The sequence below is a fragment of the Tenrec ecaudatus genome, chromosome 9 (genome assembly GCF_050624435.1).
Source record: "Tenrec ecaudatus isolate mTenEca1 chromosome 9, mTenEca1.hap1, whole genome shotgun sequence".
In the NCBI taxonomy this organism is placed as follows: Eukaryota; Metazoa; Chordata; class Mammalia; order Afrosoricida; family Tenrecidae; genus Tenrec; species Tenrec ecaudatus.
In genome coordinates, this window is record NC_134538.1 from 155705633 (window position 1) to 155711666 (window position 6034).

General features: G+C 53.1%; 1 protein-coding gene across 3 annotated transcripts in view; it reads right to left on the bottom strand.

Moving 5' to 3' along the window:
• The window catches only part of PTN (pleiotrophin), a 117793-nt gene extending 113913 nt beyond the window's left edge, over positions 1-3880 (bottom strand). For 2 of the 3 annotated variants that reach the window (XM_075557741.1, XM_075557738.1), the window contains exon 1: positions 2712-2887. The gene's annotated coding sequence lies outside the window, so the exon portion shown is untranslated. Of the gene's footprint in view, positions 1-2711; positions 2888-3783 lie in introns of those variants that run through there. The other variant, XM_075557740.1, reaches the window with a different exon arrangement.
• Positions 3881-6034: the final 2154 nt, after the last annotated feature.

The window sequence follows — 6034 nt, forward strand, 5'->3', positions numbered from 1 at the left end:
AAGCCACCACAATACAACACACCAAGAGAAGAGTCCTGGCATAAAGAGTACAGTTTGGACACCGTAGGAGTTAGTTTTCCTGTCTGACAGGGTCTGTGGGAGTTAGAATCGACTTGAACGCAGCGGCTTTGAGGTTTCGGTGTTTTCATGTGTGTGTTTGGTTGGGGGTTTTGTGCTGAGATCACCCAGGAGTAGAATACATTGGAATTTTTCTTTAGTCACCAAGCCAGGTCAAAGGTAACTCCTAGATTACCAGGCCACCATTTTTATGAACAGGCAGCACGCATGTGTAGACAGGAGCTAGGGTGGGGCACTGGTAAACACAAAAGCTCAGCGCTCAGCAACTAAGGAAAAGGTCGGCAGTGCCAAACTCACCCAACTACTTCACAGGAGGAAACACCTGGCCCAGTGGTCCAGTAAAGACAGCAGCTAGAAAACCCGGTGCTCACTAGAGCTCCTGGACAGAATCTAAAAGCAACCAGTGGGTAGAAACCTGACACTTACAGTCTGCGATCTGACCCTCCGTGGGCTGTTCATTTATTACACCATTTTGAACAAGACAAATAAATTCTGTTTCCTAGGGGCCGGTGGTGGAGGAGGTGGGGCGTGGGGGATGGGGGTGGGGGATGGGGGTGGGGGGAACTTGCTTAGAAAGAAAATGTCCAAAATAAGACTACAGTGTGCATTCGTTGAGAAAGCCAGTTCAGTAAGATGACAAGGACATCACCAACGAGGCAAGTTGTTTTCATTGTAAAGATTTCACCTCTAAGGTTTTTGTTTTGTGTTCGTCTTTTTAATTGATGCAAGCGGGGAACATGCTTGAGGTACTCCTCTTTCACGGCTGAAATGCTGTCCAAGAGCACAGCTCACGCCTCATTGTATGCAAAGAGCTAAAGAACATGCAAATAAGTGAGTAAGCCAACTGCATGAGAAGAGACCTAGGAAACCACCGCCCTTCGTCTCTAAAGCACTTCACTTTCCAGGCAGTGACACAGTCAGGGCGCCATCATCTCCGTGTAGCTCCAGTGCAAACAGATGATAAAGCCTTCCCACCCCCAAGCTAACCCAATGCGGCCCACACACAGCTTCAGGGGGCTAGCCATCGCACAGGGCTTTCCCTCCTCGAGGTTAGAATGTTCTAGAGCACTGATCTGCCAGCAGTGGAAGGAAAGAGTGACTGTCTGACTAACGGTTTAAATATAATGGGAGAACGCCAAGGCTACAAGTCTCCGGAAGAAAGGAGCTGGCATTCATTTTGTCTCATTTGCGTTTGGTTTGTGTCCCTAGTACGGTAACACAGCATCACATCCTCTGGTTGAAATGGGAATGCGTCCATACAGTGCCTCTGAGACGACGCAGCCCCAGAGGCAGGGTTGAGAGAGAGGTCCTGAGCACCCCACTTCCCTCTGAATCTCACTGGACTATGAATGCCTGCAACGTCAGGAGAAGGAAACTGAAAGCTTTATGCACTCTACCCGGAAGCTTCTCTTTTGTTCCTCCACCATCACTGATCAATATTTCTATGACAATCAATACAAACGCATAGGGGAGTATCATGTCATCGTCAGGGGCTGGTTAAAGTGGGGCTCAAGGCCATTGTGGGATTGATTCATGATGTTCTTCTCCTGATGGCTTCTGAAACTCCTCCCAGACACACACACACACACACACACACACACACACACACACACACACACACACACACTTCTCAGGCTGCTAAAACCAAGTGCCCAGAGAACCCTTAAGCAGAGAGATGGTAACAGGCTAGAACTTTGATGGCGACTCACTTTTGTTCTTTCTTGCTTTTCTTCCCTTTTCTCACAGGAGGATTTTCTCCAAGTGCCCCCAAAGTTAGAAAGCAGCTGTCCCAGGGGACGGGAGTGAACAATAGAAGACGCCTATAGATGTGCTTGTGTTTATGTGTATATGTGGACTTCAGAGTTGTGTGTGTGTGTGTGTGTGTGTGTGTGTGTGTGTGTGGTGTGCGCGCGCGCTACCCTCTTTGTAGGAAGTAGGGGAAAGTTGGATACCTTCTTTTAAAACCCCATTTGTTCCCTGGCTGAGACATCGTCCGTCAGGAAAGAGACTACGGACGTCTCTGGCACTTTGGAAAGACACAGCCCCTAGCTCCACATGGGTGGAATGAAAAGTCCAAGCGCCAGAGCTGAGCAGTTACTGAAATTGCTTTCCAAGGGAGGTGGGATTGGGGTCTATCTGAAACTTTGCAGTGAACCTATTCCAGCTTCTCCAGTAGGCAGACAGGGGATGGGCTGCCAGCTGCCTTGGGTGGGTAGGAGCGACCCGGGGGAAACAACCCCACCCCACCCTCTTCTGGCCGCCCCATCTCACCTAGAAACCTGCCAAGAACCCTCAAATGGCCGGCTCCAGGGCCATGGGGAGCCCGGGACTAAGAGGCACCGGCGACCTGCGCGCCCAGGAGAAGATACACCTCCGAAAACCAAGGTCTCACAAAAGGCCCTCCGCCCTCCAGCCCACGGGGAGGTCGCCCAGGGCAGGCAGGGGCGCTGCCCCGACCGCCTCCCCAAGCCGCAGCCTCCTCTTCTCCAGGGTCTCCCGGCACCCAGGTCTCCGCACCGGCCCCCGACCGGGGCTACAGAACGCCCTCTCTCTCATGCCTCCAGCACCCAGGGCAGCCGGGCGCGGGGACCTGGTGGCGACACCTGGGCGCGGCGCGCCCCCCAGGCACTCACTCAGAGTCCGTAGGTCCCCTAAGCGCGGAGCTGGCTCGGTGGCGCGGGCGCGGGGTCCACTCGGAGCCCAGTGCTGGCTGCTGCCTCTGCGCTGCGCCGCGCGCCCTCCTCGCGGTCGCCTCCCGGGCGTCCCTCTGGCTCTCTCCGCACCTGGACGCGCGCGTCTGCTCAGAGACCGGGCTCGGGCGGGAGGGCGGGGACGCGCGCGGGGCGGGCACGGCGCGCTGATTGGGGCGCTCGTTCCCGCAGGAGGCCGGCTGCCCCCCGCGGGAGCTCGCGCGCGTGCGCGCGTGCTAAACCTGCCCTACCCGCGGCGCGCCTTTGTCTCTCCCCAACCCTCATCCAATTCGCCCCCACCCTGCACCTCCCCGCAAACAGATGGAACGCTAGGCGTGTTTCCCCAAACTTTATTGCATCTTGGGTTTGGTTTCTTTTTTCTTTTTGTTTTAAGCAAAGAGACTGAACACCAGATGTCTCCCCCAAACTTAACACACCCTGGCTTCTTCCTCACCGGATGCCTGCGCGCGCCCCGGGGCGCCGAGACCTGCATAGAACATAGGGAGCATTCGGATCCCAAGTGTTTCTCAAGATGGTGTTGGAGGTAGAGAACAAACAATCTTCAACCACTGCCTCCCCTTCCCAGCTCACTCCCCACCCTCATGCCAGCCCCTAGTCCCCGCCTCCAGGCACCAGCGCAGGTAACCAACCTCCACTGTCAGTCCTCCTGCCTGAATGTCACCAAACCTGCCAAGTTCTCTCCCTGCTTGTCACAGAGAGTGGCAGGTGTCTGAAGCTGCCCAATTAACTGCCACTTCCCTTTAGGGGACTTTTTCCGTTTTGGATTCCCTTGGTGACCTATTTCGTGACAAGCCTTTGACATTGAAACCTTGGGGGTGGGGGGGCAAGAGGTGGGCGGAGTACTCCCCAAGAGAGCTACAAAACTCGGAGGACTTTCTGGCATTTTCCTTCCCTTCATGCGACGAAGGCTGTTTCTGTAACCTTAGATGGATTTTTAGGACTGGCGGAAATAAAAGCGGGTGGGACCGGATTTAGAAGGATGAGACACGTGTACCTGAGAATCCTGGAACTATACAAAGGGTCCGTCTCCTCCCTGGGTTGTCACTCCTGGCCTTGGTCATTCCACCTCCTCTGCATCCATCTCAGGAAGGCAGGAGTCCACCCAGCAAGGCTGTCCAAGGAAGGGTGTTGCCTTTGTTAGGATGGATTAGGATCTGACTCATCTCGACCACAAGCACGCAAACAAAGCACTGCCTGTGCCTGCGTGTGGCAGCACTGTCTGTCCATCCAGTCGAGGTCTTCCTCTTTTTCACTGTCCCTCTACTTTACCAAGCATGACCTTCTACCCCGGGGGCTGGTCTCTCCTGACAAGTCCAACGTAGGTGAGACAAAGTCCCGTCGTCCCTGCTTCTAAGGAGCATTCTGGCTGTATGTGGTAGTTATATAATCTGTTGTCAAGCTGAGACTATTGAGAGCGAAGGGGTGGAGTTTAGCTTGTCAATCAGGTCGCAGCTTGATGACCTCATTTGGAAGCGCTAAGGAGATAAATAGCTCTCTGGAAGGACACACACTCACTCCCTGCAAAACATTTCTTTTGACCAGCCACATGGAGCTCTGCTGATGGCAGCCAGAGCCTTATAGCTGGAGGAGCCACGTGGAGACCCGTGCAGCGCTGAGATGCTTCCACCACTGGATCCACAAGACTTTCCACCCACTGGCCTGTGATCTTCCTGCATGGCATAATTGCTCTTTCTTGTACACATATTGTGGGGTACCAGCCCCCACAATCGAGCAGGTCCAAGGGGCAGTTGTGTAATTGAGGGGTAGAATTAAAGAGACATCAGAAGAGATAAAACATGCAATCACTCACCTCCAGGACGGCCATGATCTCAGCAGCCAGGTCCAACTGAGATAGCAAATATATTTCCAATCACAGCATGTATACACCTTCTTGGAAGTGCACACCCCTGATTACATCATAATGGGACGGGGTGTGTACAAATAGGCATACATTCATTGGAGGGGGACATCCTAGCAGTGTGCACACAATTGGAAGGAGCGGCACCTGGGGTATACAGGTGTTGAGATGGCTGGACCCTGGATTCAAGATGGCAGCCTAGCCTTGGTCCTCCTTGAGTTGGCTTGACCTTGTCCCTGGGCTCTCCTTCAGGGAAACAATCCACTATCCCTATCAGCAGGGAGTGGGACAGGCCATAGAGTCTGATTGCTCAGGCTGGCTGATACCCTCAGGAAGAGACCTCCAAGTGTACAGTCATTTACCATGTGTCCTATAATATGGGGGAGACAACCTGGGGAAAACCTTTCTGTATCCCACAACATATAAGTCTCCCTAGATTTGTTTCTCTAGTCTACCCAAACTAGCACCCTGTGCGTCTTCCAAGACAGATTTGTTGGTCCTTTTAGCAATCCCTGGTATTTTCAATATTCCTCGCCAGCACTACCATTCAAGTGTGGGGGACATTTTTTTCTGCTAAGAGCTAGTTGGATATTTATGACATCATTCCTGGGTCACACTGATCAGACGGTTTATTAATTCACCCCTAATCCGATGGCTGGAACTGCTTCTCTTTGGTGAGGGGTGAGAGGGTAGCTGGGGTTGATGAGCTCATGGGCCTTATGCAGCCTGCAGGCCAGAGGTTCCCCACCCTGCTGTGGAGTATCATGCCATCCTCTGAAAATCTGACGCTGCATTTCTGCCCTCGGCTTGACAAATGTCTATGTATGCGCCACCTTCCTGAACATTGCCACTTAGCACCACGCCCAAATCCCAAGAGGAGGAGGGGCTGTTTTGTGGCCAGGTGTTTCTAGGGATTCTGGAGCCCTGGTGGCATGGTGAGTTACACACTCAACTGCTCACCACAAGGCCTGCAGTTTGAAACTTCCCGCTACTCTGCAGGAGAAAGATAAGTCTTTCTACTCTCTTACAGCGTTACAGGCCCAGACACCCACAGGGGCAGTTCTACCCTCTCCTACAGGGCTGGCTTTGAGTTGGAATCGACTTGATGGCAGTGAGTTTGGGTTTGGGCTTTTATGTTAAAGAATACCTAGACAAATCTCTCATGAAGAAGCTGACTGGGAACAAGAGGTGGCGAGACAGGTAGAGCGCTGCAAGAGTGAATGAACCAATGGATGAAGTTTTTAGGAGGGAGGAGAGAACAGCTTCCACCAGCGGCAGTCCCGTGTGCTCCATCGGCTTTCCATGACCGAGATTTCTCAGAAGCAGGTCATCCGGCCTGTCTTCCCAGATATCTCTTTCTGGACTTGAAGCTCCCCACTGCAGGTCA